We start from the raw sequence: 16,314 nt of genomic DNA on the forward strand, positions 1-16,314 counted from the left end.
CAGTAGAGGAGGCCATGGATAGACATAGACATAGCCCCAGACAGCCATTCCAGGTGAGGCGACACTTCACCTGTGAGTCGGCTGGTATGGTATACTGCGTCCGGTGCTCCCCGTGTGGCCTTTTATATATTGGTGAGACCCGACGCAGTCTGGGAGACCGTTTCATTGAACACCTACGCTCGGTCCGCCAGAGAAAGTAGGATCTCCCAGTGGCCACACATTTTAATTCCACGTCCCATTCCCATTCTGATATGTCTATCCATTGCCTCCTCTATTGTCAAAATGAATCCACACTCACGTTGGAGGAACAACACCTTATATACTGACTGGGTAGCCTCCAACCTGATGGCATGAACATTGACTTCTCTAACTTCCGCTAATGCCCTTCCTCCCCTTCATACCCCATCCCTGACATATATAGTTGTTTGTTTTTACCTCTCTCTCTGCCCATCACCCTGCCTGTTCTCCATCCCCCTCTGGTGCTCCCCTCCTCCCCCTTTCTTTCTCCCAAAGCATCCCGTCCCATGATCCTTTCCCTTCTTCGGCTCTATATCACTTTCGTCAATCACCTTTCCAGCTCTTAGCTTCATCCCACCCCCTCCAGTCTTATCCTATCATTTCGCATTTCCCCCTACCCCCACTACTTTCAAATCTCTTAGTATCTCTCCTTTCAGTTAGTCCTGACGAAGGGTCTTGGCCCGAAACCTCGACAGTGCTTCTCCTATAGATACTGCCTGGCCTGCTGCATTCCACCAGCATTTTGTGTGTGTTGTTTGAATTTCCTGCATCTGCAGGTTTCCTCGTGTTTGCTCCATTTAACGAATTATGTGATTTCTGAAACCAGTTGGCTGCACCAGTAATGACTTGGTGTGTCATATTAAAGGGGGAGAATACTTAACGTAATCAATTATTTTGTGTCTTATGTTTGTAATTCATTTAGATCACTTTGTAGAGATCTGTTTTCACTTTGACACGAGCGTCTTTTTCTGTTGATGAGTGTCAAAGCCAAATTAAATCCACTGTGATTCAATGCTGTAAAATAATAAAACATGAAAGCTCCCAAGGGGTTGTACTCATTTTACGGGCACAAGAATCATAATAAATCTGATCCTGATTCCTAATTCAGAATTGTCATGCTGAAGTTGATTCTTGACACATAGGAGGAGTACCGATATTCCGCCCTGGTTGTCTCCAACCTGATGCCATGTACATCAGTTTTTCTAACTTCTGGTAACCACTCTTCTCCGTCTCCCATTTTTTTTGTATCCCAAATATCCCTCTTCCCCTCCCCCTTTCTCTTGATCCTCCTGTTCTCATCCGTACATCGTTCCCTTCATTCCATTGTCCACTGTCCTCTCCTATCAGCCCCAGTCTTCTTTAGCCACTTGTCAGACCAGGAATTAGCCTGGTGGATATCTTTAAGACTCTCAAATTCAAAGCCAAAGTCAAAGTTCCTGAGTGTCCACATCTGACGATCTGTCCTGGGCCTGACATATTGATGCAATCACAAAGAAGGCACAACCGTGGCTGGATATCATTAGGAGTTATTTAGGGTTTCACCGAAGACACTTGCAAGTTTCTACAGATAAACCATGAAAAGCATTCTAACTGGTTCTATCACTATCTATTATGGAGGGGGACACTGCAAAGGATCAGAAAAAGCTGAAGAAAGTTGTAAATTCAGTCAGCCCCATCATGGGCACCGACTTCCCCAGCATTCAAAACACCTTCAAAAGGTGATGCCTCAAAAAGGCGGCATCAATCACTACTGCCCTCATCACCCAGGACGTGCCCTCTTCTCATTGCTACCATCAGGGAGCAGGCACACACTCAATGTTTCAGAGTCAAAATCTACCCCTCTGCCATCAGGTTTCTGAATGGACAATAAACCCATCCACAGTAATCTCCCCTCTCTTTTTGAACTACTTATTTAAATTAATTTACTTTTTTATTTATAATTCTCATGATAATTTATTGTTTTATTACTATGTACTGCTGTACCACATATACCAATGATATTAAATATGATCCTAAGGTAAATTTATTATCAAAGTATGTATACATTACCATATACTACTTTAAGATTCATTTTCTTGCAGGTACTTACAGAAAAATAAAGAAATAGAAGAGAATTTATGAAAATCTACACATAAATAAAGGCTGACAAAAATAACCAATGTTCAAAAGAAGGCATATCATGCAAATAAAAATGAATTAATAAATAATATTGAAAACATGACTTGTAGAGTCCTTAAAAGTGAGTCTGTATTTTGTGGAATCAGTTCACTGTTGAGGTGAGTGAAATTGTTCACGCTGATTCAGGAGCCTGACGGTTGTAGAGTAATAAGTGTTCCTGAACATGGTGGCGTGGCTTCTAAGGTTTCTGCCCAAGTATTGAGAAGAGAGCATGACCTAGATGGAGGGGTACCTTGATGATGCTGCTTTCTTGTGGCAACACTCCTTGAAAATGTGCTTGGTGGTAGGGAGGGATTCCCTTTGATGGAATGGATTGTAATCTATCTTTTTCTGCAGCCTTTTTTAAAATTCTGGGTATTGGTGTCTCTATACCAGGACATGATGAAACCAGTTAGGGTACTTTCCGCTGTGCTTCTATAGAAGTTTGTTAAAGTTTTAGGGGACATGCCAAATCTGCGCAAATTTTTAAGGAAGTAGTGGTGCTGTCATGCCTACTCAGCATTGATACTTATGTGCTCATCCCAGGACAGATCTTCACCGAAGCTGCCATATCATTTAATGGAGATACAATGTGCATCAAAGATCAATGTTCAAAGTACGTTTATTATCAAAGTACGTATACTATATACAACCTTAAGATTTGCCTCCTTACAGGCAGCCCCAAACAAAGAGATGCAATAGAAACCATTAAAAAGTAGTCTGTCATACATCCCATGTGCAGAAGAAAAAAACAAATTGTGCAAACAATAGAAGTAAGCAAATAGCATTCAGAACTGAAATTCATGAGGGTGTCCATGGCTAAAGCCAGTCATTACTGCAGCTGATCCGGAATGCCATTAGTTGCAGGCCACAGCCTCAGTTCAGCGCAGAGACGAGTAAACCCCATGGAGCAGCGAGCTCAGCGCCAGCCTGTCCCTTGTCTCTGTCCCCGACACCCTGATATTTTCAATATGGCCCGGCACATAAATTGACCAAGCCTTGTGTCATTTCTCATTCTTCGACCTGGGCCCCACCTCTTTGATATGCTCTCTGGCCTGAGCCCTGCTCGTTTTTATTCCATACCTAACACCTTCAATCTGGCCTGGTGCTTAAATCGTCCAAACAATGGATTATTCCTCTTCAGCAGAAATTGAGAGAAATTTCTTTATCCGGAGGATGGTGAAACTGTAGAATTTATTGCCACAGGCAGCTATGGAGGCCAAGTCATTGGGTATATTTAAAGCAGAGTTGGATAGGTTTATTACTAGTATTGTGTCAAAGATTACGGGGAAAGTGGGGATGTAAGGAATAAGAAACAGTGGAGCAGACTCAAAGGGCTGAATGGCCTAATTCCACACCTTTATCTTTTGGTCTTATGGACTTTTATTCATGGATTCTTTCTTGCGATGTTTAACAGTATCAGAGTTTCAAGGCCACATACTGTTGGTGGATGTGTCAGTTTGGGGACAGTGGTGATTGATGGTAACGATGGGTTGGAATTATTGTTGCATGATTGGAGGACAATGATGTGAAAGCAAAGAAGGTGTGGAGATGGCAGTAGAAAAGGGGTTCTCTCTATGGATTATTGTAGGAGCAAACGGAAAGGTCAAATGGAGTTGGTGTTTGACATAGCAGGCAATTTATTAAAATCTGCTACGCACGATGAAACCAGCCAACGCTGATCGCCAGTACCTGAGCAGAATTTGGTAGAGCTTTCACAATATCAATTCAAGCCAAGTCAAGTCAAGTCAACTTTTATTGTCATTTCGACCATAACTGCTGGTATAGTGCATAGTAAAAATGAGACAACGTTTTTCAGGACCATGGTGTTACATGACACAGTACAAAAAACTAGACTGAACTACGTAATAAAAATAACACAAAGAAAGCTCCACTAGACTACAGACCTACACTGGACTGCATAAAGTGCACAAAAACAGTGCAGGCATTACAATAAATAATAAACAGGACAGTAGGGCAAGGTGTCAGTCCAGGCTTCGGGTAGTGTAGTGCAGCGTGTAGTGTAATGGCAGGAAGAGAGACCCCGATGATCTTCTCAGCTGACATCACTATCCGCTGCAGGGTCTTGCGATCCAAGATGATGCAATTTCCGAATCAGGCAGTGATGCAGTTGCTCAGGATGCTCTCAATACAACCCCTGTAGAATGTGATGAAGATGGGGGGTGGGAGATAGACTTCCCTCAGCCTTCGCAAAAAGTAGAGATGCTGCTGGGCTTTCTTTGCTATGGAGCTGGTGTTGAGGGACCATATGAGATTCTTCGCCAGGTGAACACCAAGAAATTTGGTGCTCTTAACGATCTCTACCGAGGAGCCATCGATGTTCAGCGGGGAGTGGTCACTCCGTGCCCTCCTGAAGTCAACAACCATCTCTTTTGTTTTGTTCACATTAAGAGACAGGTTGTTGGCTCTGTACCAGTCCGTTAGCCGCTGCACCTCCTCTCTGTAAGATGGCTCGTTGTTCTTGCTGATGAGACCCACCATGGTTGTGTCATCGGCAAACTTGATGATATGGTTCGAGCTGTGTGTTGCAGCACAGTCGTGGGTCAGCAGAGTGAACAGCAGTGGAGTGAGCACACAGCCCTGGGGAGACCACGTGCTCAGTGTGATGGTGTTGGAGATGCTGCTCCTAATCCGGATTACTAGTAATCCGATGAGATTACTAGTAGAACTACATTTTTCTAACAGAATGGTGGCTACAGGAAGACTTATCTAAGTAACAGACCAGGTACTGATTACAGAATAAAATGATTATCCACAGATTCAACAGCAAATCCAATGCTCTATTACAAGATAAGTGCACATTATAATTAGTGAAGTTCCTGAAACTTGTGTGTTGTGGCTACTTCATTCCATGTTTCTGGTTTTGTCTGGTGGCTCTCTGTTACCACATTAGCAACAGTCCACAGCACTATTTTCTAAATATTAGCACTCACAATTCTTTCCCCTACAACAATAATATCAAGAGGATGCTCATGAGAATGATCCCAGGAATGAAAGGGTTAACATATGAGGAGCATTTGATGGCTCCTGGCCTGTACTCGCTGGGGTTTAGAAGAATGGGGGGGGGGGGGATCTCATTGAAATCTATTCAATGTTGAAAGGATTGGACAGAGTGGACGTGGAGATCATGTTTCCTATAGTGAGGTGCCTCGGACCAGAGGACACAGACTCAGAACAGGGGGATGCCCATTTAGAACAGAGATGAAGAAAAATTTCTTTAGTCAGTGGGTAGCAAATCTGTGAAAGTATTTGCCACAGATGGTTGTACAGGCCAAGTTGTTAGGTTTAAAGCACCGGTTGATAGGTTCTTGATTAGTCAGGGTGTCAATACTTATGGGGTGAAGGCAGGAGAATGGGGTTAAGAGGGATAATAAGTCAGCCATGATGGTATGATAGAGCAGTCTCAATGGGTAAAATGGCTTATCTGAGCTCTTAGATCTTATGGTCTAATAATCCTATCAGCCAATGTCCTGGAAGTTACCTTATTTCCAAATTGGAACAGTGCAGTGGTGCATCGGGTAACACTGCTGCCTCACAGATCCAGTGGCCCAGGTTCAATGCTTGCTTGCACGGAATTACCATGTTCACACTTCAGCTATGTGATAGAACATACAATACAGAACATTAGAACACAATACAGGTCCTTCAGCCCACAGTATTGTGCCGACCTTACAATTTACTTTAAGATCCGTCTAACCCTTCCCTCTTACATAACCCTCTATTTTTCTATTGTCCATGTGCCTATCTAAGAGTTTACTAAAAGTCTTTAATGTATCCATCTCTACCTCCACCTCGGCAGCACATTCCACATATTCACCACTCCCTGTTGAAAACCTACCTCTGACAGCCACCTATATATTACTCCAATCATCTTAAAATTATGAGAATTCAATTCAAGATAATTCAATATTGTTAAAATTCATTTCCAGTACACGAGTGTAAAGGGAGACAAAATAATTACTACTCTCTATCTGATGCAGCACAAAAAATGAGTAAAATAAAGAGCACAAAAAAATAAAAAAACAATAAATATTAACACATAAGATTAGTTTATATACATAGATTGATTTTATGTCCATAAAACGACACTAGGTACAAGAGTGGCTATACATAAGGTGACTCTGACAGGAAATTATTAAGTAAGGGTGGTGAGGGTGTGTGGTGGATTGGATTAGTGGGTGGAGGTGTTGATCAGCCTGACTGTTTGGGTAAAGTAATTGTTTCTGAGTCTGGAGGTCCTGGCGTAGATGCTACGAGGCCTCCTCCCTGATGGGAGTGGGACAAACCGTCATGAGCAGGGTGGGTGAGATCCTACATGATGTTAGTGGCCTTTTTCTGGCACCCTTCTGTATAAATGTCCTTGATGCCGGTAACGCATGAGGCAGTTTTAACTGTCCATTGTCGAGCCTTCCGGTCTGCTGCAGTGCAGCTTCCGTATTAACCCTCCTGTATTAACCATTGATGCCCTGGGCAAAAGTCTCTGAAGATCCACTCTATCTATATCTCTTTATCTCTTGCACACCTCTACCTCTATGGTCTCTTCCAATTTGCACCCGCACTAATCTCAGTGGAGATGCCAGAAACAGCGTAATGTGACAATAATCTGGGGAACGAGATGCAGACATTACCTGCACCTGTGGGGTTGTGGTAGTCCTTCACAGAGTCAGAGTATCAAGCAGCATGGATACAGGCCATTTGGCCCAACAAATCCATGCCAGCCACAGAGCTGTCCTATTTCTTTCACGCAGCCCATATTCCACAGAGCCCCACTCCTCCATGTACCCAACCAAGTGCTTCTTAAATGACACAGCTGTATGTGCCTCAGCCACTGCTTCTAGCAGCTCATTCCATATATTCACCACTATTAGCATGAACGAGTTACCTCCTTTAAATTTGTTGCCTCACAATCTAAACCTATACCTCCTAAGTTTGGATTCCCCTGTCCTGGGGAAAAAGACTGCAATCACTCACCTTAATTAGAAAGATAACGGGAAGAAGGCAGGAGAATTAGGTTGAGAGGGATAATAAGTCAGCCATAATGGAATGGAGGAGAAAACTGAAAGGGCTGAATGGCCTAGTTCTGCTCCTATGTCTCATGGTCTTATTAATTTTGAAAGAGAAGGAAAATATAATATGCACTGTGTAGTTTATGGGTTTGATACCTTGGTTACATCACAGTCTGTGACTGCAGCTTGGGATTTTTTTCTTGACGACCGATCTGAAATCTGATGGTCTTATTATACACTTCGCCCAGCCAAACCATCACAGAAAACACAGAAACCACTCCAGTGTGGGAAATGTTCCCGTTTCTACATTAAACACCATGGAAGTTCTGAAAGCATGAGCAAATAGACGTTAGCAGTGCTGCCTCATCCGGTTATTCATGAGATGTGGCCTGTCTGAGCAAAGCTCACAAGCTTTTTTTAATTTGCACCATGTGCCACTCCTAATGAAAGCCACCTTCGACCAGAACCAGGAATTAAATCCAAATGGAAATCAATGGGGTAGAAACATTCTGTCAAAATTAACCTTGTTAATATTAGGCTTGCAAAAGGAACAATCCTAACAAGTTTTCATTTTGGTCCTTTGAAGCTAAAAAATCCCTTTATCAGGTTGGAAAATTAATTGTGGGATTTTGTTTTTCTCTCTCATGATGGCAGGAGTTGTTAGAGCTGCGGGTGAGAGGATTTTCCATTTCTGCGTCAGAGTTGTGCCGAGGTTTTCATTCGTATTATTGTATCATGAAGGCTTCCACTGCAGATTCAGCAATGAAGGAACAAGAATTACACAGGGGTTTGCTGTAAAGTATTGACCAAAGCAAACACCCTCAAGATTGTACTTACCGTGTCCCCGCTCCCACCCCCGGATATCCCATAAACTTCTTCAGTCACATCTGCACTTACTGCACTGTCTAGTGTATTCTGATCACTTTGCTAGGAGTGCATGTTACTTGCATAGAAAGATTTCACAGGTTAAGTGAGTTTAGTGGAAGGAAAAGCCTAATGTCATAATAATAATGCACGTTACACTCATGCTCTCTTCTCAGCCCCCTTCCATTGGGTAGAAGATAGAAAAGCTTAAGGGCACATTGTAATGCGCTCTTTGATCCTGTGCAGAGTGCTGGAGCCTGAGCACCTGAACTAGTTAATTGCTGTTTAACGAGAGTTGTTGATCATTTAGAGTTCTTTGTGTTCTTTCGTTTTGTGTAACAGGATCTCCTAGTGCTTTCTGTTTAAACATGCTAAATTAATTTGATAGGCTCAGGGGTTCCATGTTACTTGCATTATTTAAGTGGATGCCTGATTAACATGAAGCATAAGGTCCTAGTTTAGAGAAGGTTACTTCTTGTGGTGTCGTTCAGCCAAGCCACAGATGTTCTTTCAGAATTATTATGAATAAACTCTTGTCACCGTGTCTACATCAGTCTGTCTTTCCTCTGCACTTGGGTTCTGATATTGCCAGCACACATCATGACACGTACCAGCATGTTTAAGGGCATACTGATCTCTCTAATTTCCAGTAATCTCTTTATCCATCCTCCATTCTGGCTCCTCTTGTGCCTTCCCTCTCCACACCTGCCCATCACCTCCTTTTGGTGCCCCTCCTCCTTCCCTTTCTGCCATGGTCTACTCTCCTGTACTATCAGATTTCTCCTTCTCTAGCCCTTTACCCCTTCTACCAATCACCTCCCAGCTTCTTACTCCCAGCTCTTCCCCCCCACACACCCACCTTCCCCATCTCCCACCTGATCTCACCTATCACCTGCCAGCTTCACCTCCCCTCATCTTCTCATTCTGGCTTCTGCCTCCTTCCTTTCCAGTCCTAATGAAGAGTTGCAGCTCAAAACATTGACTTCTTAATCAAATTCATAAATTAAACATAATTTTCACTCTGGATTTCCATCACCTGAAGAATCTCTTGTGTCTTTCTTGTGAATGCTACCTATCTGAAGCTAATTGATGCTGCTGCAGTAAGTTTTTTTAACTGCAACTGAGTTTTTACATGTACTTATGCACAATAGCAGCGGTGAACCATAGTGACGTTCTGCAGACTACGTGCAATATTTCTAAATATACCTGTTCTGAATTACTCCCACAGCAATGTGCAGCATATAATGCCCCCCTACTCTTAAGTCAAACTTTGTTGTTATTTCTTTCTGTTTGAATTTTCACAGTTTGTTGCCTTTTGCACACTCGTTGTATGTCTAGTTGGTGCATCTTTAAAATTATATTATGATAGGCTTTATTGAGAATGGCTGCAACTAAATAAATTTCAGGGTTGTATATGGTGATATACTGTATATGTACTTTAATAATAAATTTGCTTTGAACTTTGACAATAAACTTGACATTAACTTTGACCTCCTAACTTTGCCTTTTATTCCAGATTCATAGCGTCCCTCTGATTTACCCCAAATGAAGTAGGTTTTCAAAGTTTGCAGAGAGATTTAGGCCAGTTAGAAGAGTGGGCTGAACGATGGCAGATGGAGTTTAATGCTGAGAAGTGTGAGGTGCTACATTTTGGTAGGAATAATCCAAATAGGACATACATGGTAAATGGTAGGGCATTGAAGAATGCAGTAGAACAGAGTGATCTGGGAATAATGGTGAATAGTTCCCTGAAGGTGGAATCTCATGTGGATAGGGTGGTGAAGAAAGCTTTTGGTATGTTGGCCTTTATAAATCAAAGCATTGAGTATAGGAGTTGGGATGTAATGTTAAAATTGTACAAGGCATAGGTAAGGCCGAATTTTGAGTATTGTGTACAGTTCTGGTCACCGAATTATAGGAAAGATATCAACAAAATAGAGAGAGTACAGAGAAGATTTACCAGAATGTTACCTGGGTTTCAGCACCTAAGTTACAGGGAAAGGTTGAACAAGTTAGGTCTTTATTCTTTGGAGCGTAGAAGGTAGAGGGGGGACTTGATAGAGGTATTTAAAATTATGAGGGGGATAGATAGAGTTGACATGGATAGGCTTTTTCCATTGAGAGAAGGGGAGATTCAAACAAAAGGACATGAGTTGAGACTTAGGGGGCAAAAGTTTAATGGTAACATGAGGGGGGAATTTCTTTACTCAGAGAGTGGTAGCTGTGTGGAACGAGCTTCCAGTAGAAGTGGTAGAGGCAGGGTCGGTATTGTCATTTAAAGCAAAATTGGATAGGTATATGGACAGGAAAGGAATGGAGGGTTATGGGCTGAGTGCGGGTCAGTGAGACTAGGTGAGAGTAAGTGTTCGGCATGGACTAGAAGGGCCGAGATGGCCTGTTTCCATGCTGTAATTGTTATATGGTTAACATGTCTCTGCACTGAAGGGACAATCTAAGATGGAAAAGAAAATTTTCTATAAGCATTGGCCTAACCAGCATTGTAGCATGTACCTTCGCAATATAATTACCACACCAACGACCTCAGTAAATTCTGTCATGGATAGTCCAAGCTCGGCAACAAAAGGAGGAGGGTTAGCCTTGCGGATAGCAACCTCATCCTGTAAAAACCCAGAGCTACAGAAATGCCAACAGAAACTCTAAAGACCCTATCCCTATGGGAGGAAAGATACCAAGAAGAGAGGCCATGCCAGGTGACAATTCGCAAAACTGTTGGCAGCTTGTGCCCCTATAGGGCTTAAGAAGTGACCCAGCTTCAACTCTGCACTATCTGTAAGGAGTTTGCACATCCCCCCCCTATGACTGACTGGCATTCCTTTGGGTACTTTATTTAAAATGTTTTTTTTAAATTATGCTTATTGTGTTTTTTTGTGCTGCATGAGATTCAGATTAACAATAACTTTGTTCTCTTTTAGTCTTGTGTACTAAAGAATGCCAATGACATTCTTGAGTCTTGAATCTTGATGGAGCTAGTGCAGTTGATTCAGTCAGTGTTATAGAGAAAATAGTGTAGAAAACTGTAACAAACTTAAAAATTTACAAAAAATAAACCAAGAGCTGAAATATTCATTCCAACTTGCAAACTTGATTGTTCAGGATTTCCTGTAGATTTGAATGAAAGAAAGATCTACGCACAATTTGAATCCCCGGTGAGATATTTGACACTCCCAATTAGTAATCCAGGACAACTTTGCCATCCTCTCTCAATTCCCGGCTGTGACTTCCTGCATCCCTTTTCCAACGCACGGCACCACACACTTTAACCATCTGTGTGGCAATCTCAGGGCCACACATCCATCCGCCCACCACTGAGGGGGAAATGACTGCTGGTGGTTTTGAAAATACCCCTACCACAGAGCAGGAAGCAAGCATGTGTCAACCTGTCCTTCTAGGATTAGACCACCACAGTCTGCTAGGATTTCCTTCTTTAAAGGTTCCTTCCACAGTGACTCTATTACCCCTCTGCACCCCCATCCACCATGACTAAATCATTTCCTGTCAGAGGCACATTATGTACAGACCGTCCTGTGCCTAGTGTTGCTTTATGGGCATACAATCAATCTATGTACATAAGCTATTTTATGTATTAATATTTATTGTGCTTTTTATTATTGTGTTCTTTATCTTATTGTGTTATTTTATGCCACATTGGATCCAGAGTAATAATTATTTCATTCTCCTTTACACTTGTGTATTAGAAATGATATCAACCAATCTTAGATATAGAATCTTAAAAATCTTGACAGATGTATAAGTAACAAAACATATTCTCAAAGGTTAGCCTGTCTCCAGACACACACCTCTATTATGCTTCATAGATGACATGGGTGGTTGTCACAGCCTGACAATGATGCCATTTGTTTCATTTCACGTTTTAACTTCTGAGGTGTATTCAATTAAAGGAAACAGACTTTAATATTTCCCATAGAGAGTCTACCTTCCGTGCCAAACTCCTGAACTTCCGCACAGCTAATCTCTGGTGGCCATTGGAGCAGACTCCATGTTCCAGAACATCCGCAGATTTCCCGACATTTATAGAAACCTTTCCACTAAATTGTTCTCAGTTTGGATGATCCAATTCCAGTCAAATTGTTCTTCAGGAGGATATGATCATAAGACATAGGAGCCAATTAGGCCATTTGGCCCATTGAGTCTGCTCAACCATTTCATTGTAGCTGATTTGTTATTCCTCTCAACTAATTCTCATGCCTTCTGCCCATAACCTTTGACCTCCTTATTAATCTATCAATTTCCACTTTGAAATATTCAATAAGGTGGCTTCCACAGCCATCCGTGGCAATAAATTCCAGAGATTCATCACTCTCTGGTTAAAGAAATCCCTCATTATCTTTGTTCTAAAGGGATGTCCTTGTATTCTGAGCTTGTGCCCTCTGGTCCTAGATTCCCCCACTATAGGAAATATTCTCCCCACATCCACTGCATCTAGGCCTTTTAAAATTTGGTAGGCTTCAATGAGCTCCCTCTTTTTTCTTCTAAACTCCAACAGAGAAGTAACAGCTAAATAGAATTAGCATTGATTTGAATTAATTTATGCATGTAACTTTTGTTTGAACACCCTTATAAATTTTAATATCATAGATAGTCAGAGCTTACAGGCCCTTCAGTCGACTGAATACATGTCAACCATAAAGCACCTTATACTTCCCCTTCTCTCACTTTTTATTCCGGCATCTTCTCTCTTCCTTTCCAGTCCTGAAGAAGGTTCTCTGCCTGAAATATTGTCGGTTTATTCATCTCCATAGATGCTACCTGACGTGCTGAATTCCTCTGTCACTTGGTGTGTGTTGCTCTGGGTTTCCAGCATCTGTGGAATCTCTTGTGTTTATCATTTGCAGTGCTGGGAGGCAGCAGTCTTATCACACTCTTGTTTCTCTGACCTGAAACATCTGATGACTAAGTGCTGACCATTCTACTAACCAAGAGAATTCTTCTCTGTGCGCCTTACCAGAGTTTACATACCCCCAAGGGCAGATGTTAAGAAAGCACTCTATGTATAGAGTGCTGTGATTAACATACAAGAAATAACCTTCCCTAATGTCTTTTAAATCATTGTCAAGGTCTTCAATTAGACTTGTCTGAAGAAATCTCTTCCTCAATTATCATCAACATATTACCTGCAGCACCAAGGTCCCAACACATTTGACCACTGTTACACTAAGATAAAGAATGCCTGCCATTCCATGGCTGGACCATTTTTTAGGAAATTTGATCATGTAGCTGTCTTTCTCCTACCTGCATGCAGGCAAAGGGTAAAGAGCATGATTCCAGAGATAAGGACAAAAAAGAGGTGGTTGTGGGAGATTGAGGAGTGGCTATGGGATTGCTTCAAGTTGGTAGACTGAGCTGTGTTCAAGGACTGAACGAATACACCACAGGTATCATGGACTTTATTAAAGCAATCATAGACAAGCGAGTCCCCACAAAATCATTCAGAGTGTTTTTCAAGCAGAGGCCCCAGATGAATCATAAGGTTCACAAACTGCTGAGGGCCAAATCAGTGGCATTCAGGTCTGGCAACCAAGTGGTCCAGGTATGATCTCCTGAAAACCATCCCACATGTAAAGTGGATATCTGGACCAAAGTTGAATCACTGAAGGATGCTCCACAGCTGTGGAAAGGATTGAATGCTATCAAAGTGAAACTAAAGTAATATTGTTGACAACAAGGCTTTGCTTTGCTTTGGGCATCAAAAGATGGAGGAGCCATCATGAACTTCCACAGCCCCCAATGACCCTGTGACTTCAGTCTCTGAGGCTGATGTGAGAGCATTCTACAGAGGGTGAACCAATGGAAAACATCTAACCTGGACAGAGTACCTGGCCACGTATTAAAGATCTGTACTGATCAACGAGCTGGAGTGTTCACTAGTGTCTTTAACCACTCACTTTGGCAGTATGAAGTACACCCCTGCTACAGTCAGCCTTCAATCATACCAGTGGCCAAGAAGAACATGGCAGCCTGCCTCAATGATGATCACCCAGTAGCACTTCTATTTATTCTGATGATATGCTTTGAGACATTGGTGATAAAATATATCAACTCCTGCCTGAGAAGTGACTTGGATCCACTCCAATTTGCCTATCGTCACAACAGATCAACAGCAGATACCATTTCATTGGCTCTTCATTCAATGTTACAACCTCTGGATGACAAAGCTTCATACATCAGGATGCTCTTCATTAACTTCAGATCAGTATTCAGTGCTCTCATTAGCTCAAAACTAATCAATAAGATTCAAGACCTAGGTCTCAATATAGCTGTGTAACTAGGTCCTTGATTTCCTCACTTGCAGACCCCCGTCATTTCGGACTGGCAACATCTCCTTCACAATCTCCATCAGTACAGATACATCACACAGCTGTGTACTTGCTTTATACAAATGACTGAGGCTAAGCACAGACAGCTCCAATGCCATATTTGAATTTGCTGACTTCGCCCTTTTTGCTGGCCAAAATAAAGGTGGTAACAAATCAAGATATAAGAAGGAGATTGAAAATCTGGCTGAATGGTTCCAGAACAACATCTCCCTCATTATCAACAAAACCAAGATGGTGTTTATTGACTTCTGGAATGGAGACCAGAAGGCTGTGAGCTGGTTCTCATCAGGGGATCAGAGGTGGAGAGGATGAGCAGCTTTAAATTCCTCGGTGTTATCATTCCAGGGGATCTGTCCTGGGTCCAGCATGTAAGTGCCATTATGAAGAAAGCATGGCAGTGCCTCTACTTTCTTAGAAGTTTTTGAAGGTTCAGCATGCCACCTGAAACTTAAACAAACTTCTATCGATGTATGGTGGAGAGTATATTGACTGGTTGTGTCATGCCCTTATATGGAAATACCAATCCCCTTGTACATCAATGCCAACAAAAAGCAGTGGACGCAGCCCAGTCCATCATGGATAAAGCCCTCCCAGCCATTGAGCACATCTGGAAGGAGCGCTGTTGTAGGAAAGCAGCATCCATTGTTAAGGACCTCACCATCCAGGACATGCTCTCTTCTCACTGTTGCTATGAGGAAGAAGGTTTAGCAGCCTCAGGACCAATGCTACCAGGTTCAGGAACAGTTATTACTCCTTAACTGTCAGGCTTTTGAACCAAAAGGGATAACTTCACTTAACTTCACTCGTTCCATCACTGAACTGTTCCCACAACCTATGGATTCACTTTTGAGGGCTCTTCATCTCCCATTCTCAGTATATATTGCTTAGTTATATTATTATTATTGTATTTGCATAGTTTGTTAGTTTTTCCTTGCATATTTTTGGATACAACCTTTCATTGAGTCAATCGTGTTTCTTGTATTTACTGTGATTGCTTGCAAGAAAATGGATCTCAGGGTTTTATAAGGTGGCATATATGTACTTGGATAATAAATTTACTTTGAACTTTCAGCTAATCCCTTACCAACATATTTTCTTTCTCCACACATTCCCATCGATTCTTTCCAGATTCTACCACTCACCTATATACTTGGGACAATTTCCAGCATCCATTTCACCAATCAATCCGTGCGATTTTGGAACGTGGGTGGAAACTAGACCATCTGGAGGAGGTCGATTCAGTCAAAGGGAGAACCACATAGGCTGCACCTGAGGCCAGGATCAAGCCCGAACTGCTGATTCTAGAGGCAGAGTAGGGTATAAAGATATTGGGATTAACAAAGACTTTTTGGAATTTACAAGAATTTCAATTTTTGGTAATGCGTTCTTTTCAAGGACACACACACACGCACTCATTGATACAATCATACATGCATACACGTCTAAGGGGAATCGGGGGAAACAAGTGTAGAATGAGCCACAGGCGGAAGTGGTGGTCATGGGTTCAATTGGAACATTTAAGGGTAGTTTGAAAAGGTATACGTTTGGGAGGAATATAGAGAACGATGGTCCGTGTGTGCTGATGAGACAAGGTAGAATAACAGTTTGGCATGGACTAAATGGGCTGAAGGGCCTGTTTCTGTGCTTTATGACTCTATGACAGACACAGACATACACACAGACTCACAAACGTGATCACAAACACAAACGCACATTAATACAGACACATATTCATGCATATTGAGACACACACACACACACACACACACAGTGTGATCCTCTGAATGACTGCTGGATATCTGACAATTGAACACACCGATACTTCCAAAGGAAATCCGAACAGCTCCATGCTGTAAATCTGATTTCCTGAACATGGGCTCAGGGGCATAGAG

General features: G+C 42.1%; 1 protein-coding gene across 1 annotated transcript in view; it reads right to left on the bottom strand.

The window, feature by feature from the left end:
* Window positions 1–16,314, bottom strand: part of LOC132393550 (L-asparaginase 1-like) — a 116,375-nt gene that overhangs the window by 18,038 nt on the left and 82,023 nt on the right. Inside the window, exons 12-13 of the transcript XR_009511934.1 lie at window positions 15,565–15,723; window positions 5,678–5,791 (exon numbers count right to left, since the gene is read on the bottom strand). The gene's annotated coding sequence lies outside the window, so the exon portion shown is untranslated. The remainder of the gene's footprint in view (window positions 1–5,677; window positions 5,792–15,564; window positions 15,724–16,314) is intronic.

Source organism: Hypanus sabinus, chromosome 4, assembly GCF_030144855.1.
Source record: "Hypanus sabinus isolate sHypSab1 chromosome 4, sHypSab1.hap1, whole genome shotgun sequence".
NCBI lineage: Eukaryota > Metazoa > Chordata > Chondrichthyes > Myliobatiformes > Dasyatidae > Hypanus > Hypanus sabinus.